This window comes from Arvicanthis niloticus, chromosome 2 (genome assembly GCF_011762505.2).
Source record: "Arvicanthis niloticus isolate mArvNil1 chromosome 2, mArvNil1.pat.X, whole genome shotgun sequence".
In the NCBI taxonomy this organism is placed as follows: domain Eukaryota; kingdom Metazoa; phylum Chordata; class Mammalia; order Rodentia; family Muridae; genus Arvicanthis; species Arvicanthis niloticus.
This window is the reverse complement of record NC_047659.1, coordinates 103,702,459-103,715,186: the sequence shown is the minus strand read 5'-3', so window position 1 is coordinate 103,715,186 and position 12,728 is coordinate 103,702,459. Positions and strand designations below refer to the sequence as shown.

At 42.5% G+C, this 12,728-nt stretch overlaps 1 long non-coding RNA gene across 1 annotated transcript; it reads right to left on the bottom strand.

The window, feature by feature from the left end:
- Positions 1-3,883: 3,883 nt before the first annotated feature.
- On the bottom strand, positions 3,884-12,725 carry LOC143441439 (uncharacterized). Its single transcript, XR_013108828.1, has 2 exons — positions 5,947-12,725; positions 3,884-5,838 (listed from the first exon to the last, which is right to left on the bottom strand). It is a non-coding gene; the product is annotated as an uncharacterized LOC143441439 (long non-coding RNA).
- Positions 12,726-12,728: the final 3 nt, after the last annotated feature.

The following is a 12,728-nucleotide window of genomic DNA, read 5'->3' as shown; positions in this document are numbered from 1 at the left end:
TGTATATGTGCCATGTTCATATATGTGTGTGTGCATGTGTCTATGCCAATTATATATGTGCCCACAGAGACCAGAAGAGGATGCCAAATGCCCTGGAGCTGAAGTTATAGGCAGTTGCAATATGGGTGCTAGGAATTGAAGTCTGATCTTTTAAAAAAGCAACAAGCATTTTTATCCCCTGAGCCATCTCCCAAATCCGTCTTTTAAAAAAATGGTATTATTTCTTATTTTCCTTAAATATTCCAGTGAGCCAAAACTCGGGAAGTTTTGAGGATAGCTCATAAGTCAGAGCTATCCTCATACTTGACAGATGTTATCAGATGCCTACTTGGAGATAAGCTCTGAAGACAAATTGATAGATTAAAAGATTCACTTTTCCTAGCTTTCAGGAAAATCCAACTCTCAGAGACGCCTCCCCCATCTGATAAAGGCCTCTTCCTATGATAAACATGCCACTGGTTTTCCAGAAGAAAAGCTTTCCAGTCACACTGAAGAGAGAGGCCTCAGTATAAAGGGGATCAGGAGAGGGAGAAACATTGGTTTGAACTTTATCTTTCTAAGTATTGGTTGAACGTCTGCTTTTAGATGTGCTTTACAAAGTCCATGAGGCCAGAGACCATATTGTATTTACCACTTATCTCCAACACCTAGAACAGTATCTGTATATTCAACAAACAGTTACTACATGTTTGAACCTAATATTACTGGCAGATGATAGATATAGGGAACCTCAGAAATCAGCTCAAGACACCCCAAGACCAACTTCTCAGCACAAAGATTTATTTGCCCCAGAGGGACAGTGGGCCAGGAATAAGAGACAAAGACAGGAGATAGAGGACAGGTAGAAGGGACAGGCGGAAGGATATTTGTTCCAGAGGACAAAGAACTGTCTCTGGATACCATGGCCCATAGGCAAATGGCAGTTTATAAAGGTAAAAGGGGAAAACCCATGTTAGGATAGGGTGTTTAATTTTAATTGGTCCTGTTAATTAGGTGAGCTAAAGGGGGATTTTGATTGCTGGATTTCAATATTTTGATAGCTGGATCTTGATAATCAGCTTCAGGAGGAGGAATTAGCTAAATAAGGGAATAGACCTTGGTGACTAGCTTTAGGAATTTAATCTAATGGTTTTTAGCAAGGCAGTGGGAATCAGAGAGAATGGGGAGAATCATGGCCTTCCAGAGCCATGTTTACCATGCTTGGGCTGACTAGAGCCCCTTCCATAGGTGCTCATTGATAGGTGTCTGAATGACCAAACAGGTTACATATGAGTGGGTACGTGTGGAGGTGTGTTAATGACTGTCTACAAAAGTAGGTAGGACAATGGCTGGTGTTATAGTGTGAATGGAATTGCTCTCCACAGACTCATATGCTTGAAGTCTTAGTCCCCAGCTGGTGGGTCTGTTTTTTAAAATGATGGGGCCTGTGATACATGATGCCAGTTGGTGGAAGTAGGCCACGGGAACGGGGAGGGGGCCTGGAAGATTATAGCTACCTCTGCTTCTGCTCTTCACTCTCTGCTCCCCAGTTACCACCACATGAATAAGCCACCAAAGCAGCAAGTTCCTGCCAGCAACTGAACTGCTCCTGTTTTTACCAGCAGAGTGAACTGAAATCCCCCTGAAACCATGAGCCATCAGCAGAAGGTCAGGGCTGCTCATATTACCTTTCTGACTATTGGCTCCATGTCAGCTTTTACATATGCATTACAAAGTCAGCAGGGCAAGGACGTGAAGCGTGAAGTGTTTTACACAACAATACAAATAGTGCTCTCTCTCTCTCTCTCTCTCTCTCTCTCTCTCTCTCTCTCTCTCTCTTTCTCTCTCTGCTTGTGGCAAATCACCTCAATAGGTGCTGTTACACAAGCTGACCAACACTGAAACCAGAACTCAAGTGTGCGTGACTTAGAGAAATCATTTAAAGAAGAAACAATTCACTGGTCTCAAAATTTGAGAGGTTTTGCTATACAGCCAGTTGGTTTCATTGCTGTGGGCCTGTGGTAAGGCTAAACATCATGGAGGAAGAACATAGCAGAGGCAACCTCACAGTAAGCAGAAAGGGAAACCAAGGAAGGCATGTGCAACAAGACAAAATCCTAGAACACATTCCCAGTGACCTACTTCCAATTAGGTCCTACCACCAAATGCTTCTACCACATCCAGACAATGTCATCAAATTATGAATCTATCAGTAGAATAATCCATTAATTAAGTCAGGTCCACCAGCTGGGACCAAAACAGATGAGAGTGGGGCTCACTGAGGGAACACTCCATAGTCAAGCCATAACATAGTAGTCATAAGGGAAGAGAGGTGACAAGGGAATACAGTTGTCTTACTTTCTTATTGCTATGATAAAATATCATGATCAAATGGGACTTGAGAAGGAAAGGGTTTATTTCATCTTACAACTTGAAGGAAGTCGGGGAAGGAACTAAAGGCAGGAACCTGGAGGCAGGAACAGATACAGGGGTCATGGAAGAATGCAGCTTACTGTCTTGCTCCCCATGGCTTGCTCTGTCTGCTGTCTTCTGCCATTCAGGACCACCTGCCCAGTGTCTGGGCCCTCTGACATCAATCACTAATTGAGAAAATACCCGACAGTACTTGTCTACAGGTGATCTAATAAAGGCACTTTCTCAATCGATATCCCTACGCCAATTAACTCTAACATGTATGAATCTGACATAAAACAAGAACATAGCAGCAGTCTAGCATGTTCTCCTTCAACTTCCCTGACTTCTCTTTATTCATACACCTTGAGTAGACAGACATAGGATGAGAGGGATCTAAGAGTCAGAACGGAAGAGATCAGGAAAGTTCTACATTACACAGGCTAGGGTAAAAGTTGGACAGAAAGTAGACAATGCTTCTTATTAGCACTTCCAGTCTGAAGGGTCTAAGTGCAGTCTATGAATCAAAGGTGAAAATTAAAGTAGAGGAGGTGTGTGAATGTTGAACATGAACCACCAAGTGTTCATAGTGCTGAAGCCATTTCTTTAATTGAGGAGGCTCAAACAGTACATTTTTAGATTCAGAACAACCCTCTGGTTAATAACCACACCCTTGGCATGGTTTGCTTTTTTTTTTTGTGGAACATTTCTATTCCTTGAAGCTACATTTTCTTCATGTTTGCCTGCTCTGTTATCATTCTTCTTCACCAGAAGGCATGTTCCAAGGAGGTAAGGACTTGACTTCACTCACTGCTCCATCCATGGTGTCTCGAGATAGAACCGAGTCAGCTGAGAGAAACATAGAAGGCTCCTGTGCCAACCCCTACCCCAACTCCCCCCAAATAATGTAACAAAGGAAGCCATTGAAGAGAATTCTTTAAACTTTTGATAAGGATGCAGAAGTGCAGCTCTCAACAATAGTGGGCTGCTGGCAGGGGAGGGGTGGGGAAGGACTCACTTTTCTTTAAGGATCTGGCCACCGGGAGTTTGAGTATGCTCCGGGGACTACATGGACAACACAATTGGACTCAGGCTTGTTTGTTTGTTTGTTTGTTTGTTTAATCTTTTGGGGGCATGGAAAGGACACAAGGGTAGAGGAACAGACCTGGGAGGACTGGGAAGTAAGGTTGATCAATGCAGTATGTGAGATTCCCAAATGATAAGAATATTATGTTTTTAAAAAGGAAGGCAATAAGTAAGTGTATAAAGAAATACATGGGTGAAACGAGCTCCAAATATACTACAGTGTTAGCGTTGTAGACAATTTACTTTAATCGGTTTTGATTTCTCTTCAGTGATGTAAAGATGGGGGGGGGAGTGGTGGCTCACACCTGCCATCCCCACACTGGAGAGACGGAAGTAGAAGAGTCATTATCAGTTTGAGACCAGCCTTATTACATAGTGGATTCCGGGCCTGAGTTACACAGTGAGACCCTATTTTAAAAACTCAAAAATGATAATATAGATGATTTTTAAAATCTATCAAGTTAGATTATTACAGGAATTAAGATGCACTGAACCTGATTAGTCAAATGTAGCCTGCGTTGGCCTCACCTGGGAGCTTGCTAAAATAAAACAGCTCCAACCAAGACTCTCAATCAATCAGAATTTTCACTGTAACAAAATCCCCCAAGTACCTGAGATGCATGTTACATTTGGATATCTCTGAGCTAAGGTATCTGAGAATATTAAGAATAAGGCTATAAGTGCATGTGTTGATATATTTTCAGTTGTCTGGCATACACTCCTACTATCTCACTTATGTATTTAGTGCAGAAAACCTTGGTCCTAGCAGAGCACTTAAGAGAGTACTCATATTTGGTACAAGACAGTGTTTTGTAGCAATAATATTTTGGAGCTCTAACATGGTACTGGAGAGATCATGTGAATAATCTTTTGGGTAAAAAATGTGGTAATCATACACAAACCCTTTAGCATATAATCTTTGATATAATCTAGGTATGTGGATTCATCATATGGAAGTCCTTAACCATATACACAAAAATTTAGCACAGAATTATGTTGAGGGAAAATAAAAATTATCCAAAATAGTGGAGTCAATGAGTGCAAAGCTTGACAATCACATTACACAACATGTCAGACAAGCAAGACTGATGTTCTATAACGAGAGAAAAGTATTTTTATCATTTGCCCTGCTATCCTGTGGGTCTAAGGAGAAGGAGCATATTTTTCTGCCCATGGATGAAAGGGAGTATGGCTTCTGTGAGACATACAGGCTTTGTTATGTCCTGGAAAGTGTTCCAGAGGCAGCTGCTCATTGAAAACAATCCCAGTTTTGTAAGATGTGGTCCAGTTTCACATAATAAAACATCAATCTTGGGACAGTTAAAGTTTCTCCTTCCTGTTGTTGCTCAAGACATTGGTTCACAGAGCTACATCTTGATGGAGACAACGGCAGATTATATATCATGAAAGGCTGGAAATGGTGGAGAACATGGAAAGGACAATCTAAACAAAGGTGATTACCAGAAGCAACTCTGGTGGCAGCAGAGCCTTCACAGCAACAAGGTCTCAGACTCTGCCAGAAATTTGCGCAAGTAGTGTTGCTTGTGAGTGCAGACTCTAGGCTGCTGGGAGATTTGTAATTTAAACATGAATAAGTTTGAATCTTGAATTTACTACTCAGAAACCAGGTAACCAGGGTTGAGTTGTCTATGTTTCTTAAGCTTCAATCTCCTCATTTGCATAATGATGCTTTCTTGGAGTATAAAGATTGATGACAGCTTGGCACTGTGCCTGAGACACAAAAAGTTCTTCCCAAATGCTGGCTGTGCTAACAGCTGCCCAATGACCCAGAACACCCACAGTGGCCAAGCACCAAAAGCAGCTGTGTAGTTTGTACCAAGGTTCTGGGCCACCTGTCTCATGCAACTGGAGGAAGCACATTCTTCTCAGAACAATGATGTAAGAAAGGCACTCTTGCCATCTTTGGGATCCACGGAACTAGGTTCAAAGTGGGATCTGAAGAAAGAGCCTCCTTTGGCAAAGAGCTACAGACAAGGACTTCAGACTGCAGGGCATTTTGAACATACACTATGCATGCAGTGGTCACGTGAATTCCATAGGTCCTTAAAACACTGTTGCTAACCAGGGCTTCAGATGCTTATACCATCTTGGCTTTAAATAAAGTGGTAGTTTCTTTCTTTTCAGCCCAAATTATAGAGTTCTCAGTCAGCTTGGACTTCAAGTTGCATATATGCTTTCCTGGAAAAGGAGAGTCTCTCTCATCTTTTTGTCAGGTGTTGGCTCTGGTCTTGGCTTATCCTCTTTAGCAGTTGTGGTGGTTTGAAGGAGACAACTGCCATAGTCTTGGAGACAACCCCCATAGTCTTGGGTATATGAACATTTGGTCCCCAGTTGGTGGTGCTGTTTGGAGAGAATCAGTAGGCTTTGTTGGAGGAAGTATGTCACTGAAGGTGGGCATTGAGAATTTAAAGATTCTGCCATTTCCAGTTTGCTCTTTTTCTTACTTACAGTTCAAGGTCTGAACCCTCACTTTCTGTTCCTGTCACCATGCCTTCACTCTGCACTTATGGACTGTAGTCCTCTGGAAGCTTGAGCCCAAGTCAACTTTTTCTTCTGTAAGTTGCCTTGGTCATGTTGTTTTATCACAGCAGAAAAAAAAGTAGCTAATACACCAATCTCTGCTGCTACAGAAAAGAAGTAATCAACATGAACCAACATTCTGAACGCCCCTCACCATGATCCCCAATATTACTGTCTCTCTGTTTGCAATATGCATCTCAAATATCACATGGGCCACTACTAGATACAGCAACTAGAAAAAGGAAATCTGCCTACATGCCTATTAATAAATAACGGATGATGAAAATATGTACCTGTATGGAGTAGAATATTATTCAGCTGTAAAAAAAAAAAAGTGAAATTCACAGAAAAAAAAATGGACATAATTGGAAAACATTACACTAAGCAAAGTAACCTGGCCCAGAAGTACCACGTGGTCTTTCTTACGCAGATCCTTGCTTTGAGCATTAAGATGTATGTGTCTAATTTGGAGTGTCTATAGAGGTCAGGAAGGTAGAAAGGATTCACAGTGGGGTGGGGCTCCTAAGGAAGTTAGAGATAGCACAACACACATGATGTGGAAAAAGGGGGAGAAATACTGGGGGCTAAAGGGTTAAATGAGGATGAAGTGAAGTGGAAGAAAGACAAGACAGAGGGAATACTGAGAGTGGAATGGTTAAATCAGTAGTGGGGATGGAGGAGAAGAAAAGGTAAGGGTTAACCAAATAAAGAGTATGTGTAAATCCAAAAACATATAAGCTAATTTAAAATATTTGAAGGGACTTTGGATTGAGGACCTACCTTATATGAATAGACAATACTGCTCCTAGACACCATGTGTTATTCATTAAAAATCAGTGGTGGATGTGGAATACCTCCCTATGTGTTATTTATTGATCAGGGAGGTTCTAGAGGTCCTCAAACTAATGCAGCAATTGCCGTTCCTATTGGTTACCTACCAGAATTAGAGAGACCACATCGCTAAAGACATCACACACTTTGCTTGTCAGACATATAAAAATCAAGCTAGGAACCTCCCCCTGCTGGATAACTTTTATAGTGTTGGAATGTCCTACGCAGGCCACTGGTTGAGAAGAGTGATGCACAGTCTTACCCACTCTATATGTCAGGCACAATGTGCCCACTGAAAAAAAGAAGCTTGGAAGTTAGAAGAGTACAAATGATGGGTTGGATTTGAGGTCCACTCCCAGGAAAGAATTCATTTCTGGTGCTGTAAATGTGATCAAAACACTGTGGTTCCGGGCTCACAGGCCTAGGAGGAACTTACCACTGTTGTCTTGCTAACCAAACACACTGTTGGGCTGCTTCCCAAATGCCTGTGTTTACAGCCATCTATCAGTGCTACTCTCAGCCTTGGTCAACCAAACTTCCTTCTTCGGTGGGTGGTGGTTAACTGCAGGGATTCATAACTGGTCAAAGCGATAAGAATATGTAACTGTTGAGCATTCAGCCCTTGAAGAAGAACTATATCAACCCTAACTCAAGACTCAGGGAACACCACAGAGGAGAGTGTCACAAGAATGGAAGAGCAGAGGGAGAAACATTATGAAATGCTGTCTTCTGTCATGACACAGCCACGGCAGTCATGAAGTCTTAATGCTGTGGTTCACTGCACAAGACCTGTACAAGCTCAAGACCTGGTCAGCATTCCATCACGGATGGGAGAGGGGCACATGAAGTCATATTTCTAGCTGAGGAGCTACACGTTAATGATAGCTGGAAGCTGGAGGAAGTTTTGTTTGTTTGTTTGTTTGTTTGTTTTCTTTTTTGAGGAGTATAGCCACAGGCAAATTGCCTGTGATAAATAACACCATACCCTTACAAATATTTTACAAATATTTTATATTTATACCCATACACACACACACACACACACACACACACACACACACACACACACACACGGTTTGAGCAAGAGTATAATAGGAGTCATTACTTTCCAGTCTGAAACGTTTGTCCCACCTTCCCTGCCATTAGCCTTGCTTCTAAATGCCACATTCTGTATCAGGTACAAATAACAGAATTCACCATGGCTATTTGAGCAAAAAAAAAATAATTAAGCATTAAATGCAGCATCTTTGGGTACAGCAAGCAAGGGTTGGAACTAGGTATCAATGCCTGGTCATGCTTTGGGACTGACTGGAGGAAGATGCATCTTACCTCGGCTTCAGTGTGCATCACTGATGGCACTGCACAACTCCCACCACGTTAGTCACTCTGCCACCATCAGGAGGGATGAAAACCCCCAGCACATCCCGCCTTCTCACCTCCCTCTCTTCCACATCACAAGTCTTACCTGTTGGTGCGCAGCTGAATGAAAAGGTGTTACTTCAGCCTGGAGCATGGCTGCAGGAGCAATTAGGCAATGTGAGTTCTAACTTCTAGACTGTGACAGAATCAAGGGAGTTTCCACAAATATTACATCAGAGTTTTCAAGGAGGTGAGGCAGCCCTGAAAATGTCTGCCTTTTACTATAGTCAACAGACATTCTAAAGGGAGAAAAGCAGAAGGTATAATGATGATGTATCTGGAACCCTGTCATTTTCTTAAGAAGTTTCTAGAGAACCAGGCAACTATTATCTCCAGGGAAGGAAAACTTATAATCAGGGGTAGGAAAAAGACTTAATTATCACTGTATGTTCTGAGTATGACAACAGTGCAAAAGGGAGTAAGAGATGGCTCCTGAGGGAGAGGAAGAGCAACAGCCATGTTTCTGTGAGTGGCTGCAGCATGGCATTTGTGGAATGCCTTGTTATTCCCTTTGTCTTCATCCAGGGCCTGCAGATGCATGAGACATGCTCTTTCCACTATGGCAAGGGCAACATTTTAGAACTTACATGAGCATAGAAGTGCTGGTGGAAGGACTCCAGTGATTTAAAAAAATTAAAATTAAACTTCATCTTTACAAAGAATGAACATGCTTTCTGTACAGCTGAAGCCACTACTTTTGTGTACATCCCAAGAACTCTGTGAAAATAAAATCTTATGTATCTGCTGCATTTCTTACTTAGTTGCCAGACTTTTTAGCATTTTTAAGCTAAAATCTTTTTTTTTAAGATTTATTTTGCTGGGCGATGGTGGTGCACGCCTTTAATCCCAGCACTTGGGAGGCAGAAGCAGGCGGATTTCTGAGTTCGAGGCCAGCCTGGTCTACAAAGTGAGTTCCAGGACTACACAGAGAAACCCTGTCTCCAAAAACAAAAACAAAAACAAAAACAAAAAAAAAAAGATTTATTTTATGTATCTGAGTACACTGTTGCTGTACACACCAGACACACCAGAAGAGGGCATCAGATCTCATTACAGATGGTTGTGAGCCACCATGTGGTTGCTAGGACTTGAACTCAGGACCTCTAGAAGACCAGTCAGTGCTCTTAACCACTGAGCCATCTCTCCAAACCCCAGATGAAATACAGATGTATTGTTGGTAATTGACTTCTGAGGCTCAGAAGGCACCAAAGTGGTACAGTCTACTGTTGTTCTTGGTTACCCACCAGAACTACATGGTAAAACCCTATTGCTGAAAACACCACACACTTTTGTTGCAAAACCAAGAAGTCAAATGGGAAATGACCTAGAAACTTCTTTCTCTCAGGCTAGTACTGGAAGGCACAACACAGGCTTTGGGGGAAGGAAAGTCACCAACAGTCTTGTCCAGCTATCGATGCCACACTCTACAGTAGCAGGAAGCCAGGCAAGACGCATGCACCGGTACAGTAGTGGCTCGAAAGTTAGGGGAGCAACCATCCACTTAAGTCTGTGCCACTGGATGGATCTCAAGTTTGACACAGTCAACCTGAACAAAAGCCCGCGGCTAGGGACCTTTTGAAGGCGCACACCACTGCTGTTTTGTTAAATGAGCATGCTGTCCAGCTACTTTCTAATTATTCCTGTTAGTGCTTTTCGCAGCCCTGGTCAGAGATGCTTCTGGTTAATGCAGAAGCTCATACTGAGTCAAAATGATGAGCACAAGTGACTGTTGAATGATGAGCCCTGAGAGGTACAGCTATGCCCCCGCCCCCTGCAGGGATCTGAGAAACAGCAGAAAGCAGGTAGGAAGAATGTAAGAGCTGGACTGAGCAGAGGAAGGCTATAAACTGCCATCTTCTGAGTATGGCACAGCCACGCGACTCATGAACTCACAGCAGCTATGACTACATGTGTGTATGCAAGCAACCCTGGTTAACCTCAGCATGGAGAGAGAGAGAGAGAGAGAGAGAGAGAGAGAGAGAGAGAGAGAGAGAGAGAGAGAGAATAGGTGAAAATAGTAGCTTGCAAGGAAGAAGGAGGGGCCTGGTAGAAGTGAGTGGGTGATAGGAGAGATAACTGTGACCAGAACACATTACACACATGGGGAAGTTGTCAAAGACTAGTAAGGAAATAAGTCACCTTCCTTCTGAAGCCAATCCGCATGCCACACCTCCACTCTATACACCTGGCAGAACTGGACATCTCTATTTCCTATTCCTCCACACTGCACTTAAACTTTGAAGATAAGCCACTGCGTGTTTTCATTTTGTGTTACCATGTCCAGGTCCACATCTAGCTAACACAGTGACTAAGGAAATAAACAGGCAAATTAAGTTCACTGCTGATTAATATGTATTCATTAAAGACTCAGTGTTGATTCGGCTTGTGTTTTAAAAGAGAGAAAGGAGGTAGATGAGTATATGTGCGTAGGTGGGTGGGTGGGGGCATATGTGGGTGTGAGGGTGTGTATGTGAGTATGGGTGTGTGTATGTATATAAGTGTGCATGGGTATGTTTGTATATACGTGGGTGTGTGTATGTGTACATGGCTGTGTGGAAGGGTGTGAAATGTTGAAGTCCAGAAAGCACTCTCTAATCCACTTTGTACTCGTGATCTCCGCCCATTTCATAAACTTAAAATAACCAAGTGATAAGTAAAATGTTACATCACAAGTCTAGGATACATACTATAAAAGAAAATCACAGATATATTTAACCAAACAAGACAGACACGGAATAAATACATCTGTTCCATTTAAATGAACTGCAATGACTGCAAAACCCTTCCAAGAAGGGTGGCTATTTTTTTTTTTTTTTTTTTTTAAATCATGGTTGAACACTCAGTGGTTCAGAAGCAACAAGCATTGCTTTATGTTTGGAGTCTGAACACATTCCCTTGTTGCTGGGCACAGCAGCCAGCTAGCCACACTATCATGAGGGGAAAAAAAAAAAAAAAAAACACTGTTCTCTGGTAAACCTTACTACCAAACTATATTTGGAGACTGTATATTAAATTCATTTCTACTTCAAGATTCTGTCAACCTACAGCGAGCTTTTGGTGATGTAATTTATATAGATGTCAAGGAGCATCTATATACATTTTTTGTAATAACAGCAAGGAGGATACGTAAAACCTGCTGACTTACTTTTAATACAATCCAGAGGGATTCTTCAGGGCAGTTTTCTTTAGTATAAGTTTAGTGCAATTTTCAGTGGGATAGAAAATCTGTACTAAAAGAGTCATTAATCCTCTAAGGTCACACTGCAGCTTTGAACCTGTACAGGCTTCAGTTCTAATTGGCCAGGAGCAGACTTCTCAGAAAGCCATTCAGTTAAAAGCATGCTGTCTGCCCAAGGTCTGGTGACAGCCCCATCCCTATGGCTGACTGTACTAAGTTAGGAACTTCCCCTGTTTTAGTTAGGGTTACTATTGCTGTGATGAAACACCATTACCAAAAGAACATTGGAGAGGAAAGGGGTTATTTTGCTTACACTTCTATATCTCAGTTCATCATGGAAGGAAGTCAGGTCAGGGACACTACATTACCACCCAGACACCTCACTATCACCACTACCCCAACACCCCCATCAGTCCCACAACTCCAACACTCCACGCTACCACCCAGCCCCCACTCTTGGGCAGAAACCTGGAGGAATGTGGCTCAGCCTGCCTTCTTGTAGAACCCAGGACCAATAGCCCAGGGGTGGTCTCACACACAATGGGCTGACACACATCAATCAGTACTTAAGGAAATGCTTTACAGGCTTGCCTACAGCCAGATCTTATGGAGGCAATTTCATAGATGTTAACTCCTCAGATGACTCTGGCTTGTTGTCAAACTGACATAAAACTAGCCAGCGCTTCCCCTAAATTCTTAATTATTTTTATGCATAAAATTTCTTCTGTGCGTGCCGGGGAAGGAACTCAGGGACAAGTGCTCTGCCACTGAACTGCACCCTCAGCTCTTAAGACCCTGCATTTGTTGACAAAGTTCAAGTGATATCTATTTAGGTATTGGGGCTAGAATGTAGAGTACTGTGTGTCATAAAAGCTCTGTGCCACCGAGCTTTTAATTCAAATGTTAGAGACTTGTAAGCCAAAACAATTTCTAAACATAGCGATGTTCGAACAAAACAAAACCCAAGATTCGACTTTAAATTTCAGAATATTCCGATTTAAGGAGTTAACGTCAGAGTCACCTCATTGGTACACTACACACCCGAGGGCTGAGGCATGATGCATAAAGTTTCCCAAGGAGTGGCTGCCACCCAGCCTTCTACTCATTTCCAGTTGAAGAACTATTGTTTTCTTAACCACTGTATCCCCAGATCCCCGCCCCAGGCCTGGCACAGTAAACATTCAAATGTATGCTGCCCAGGGGGAGGGGGGAGTTTGACCCGCTGTGGTAATTACCCAAAGTCGCCCACACTTCCTGGGCGGGCAGCTGTCTGGAGAATACA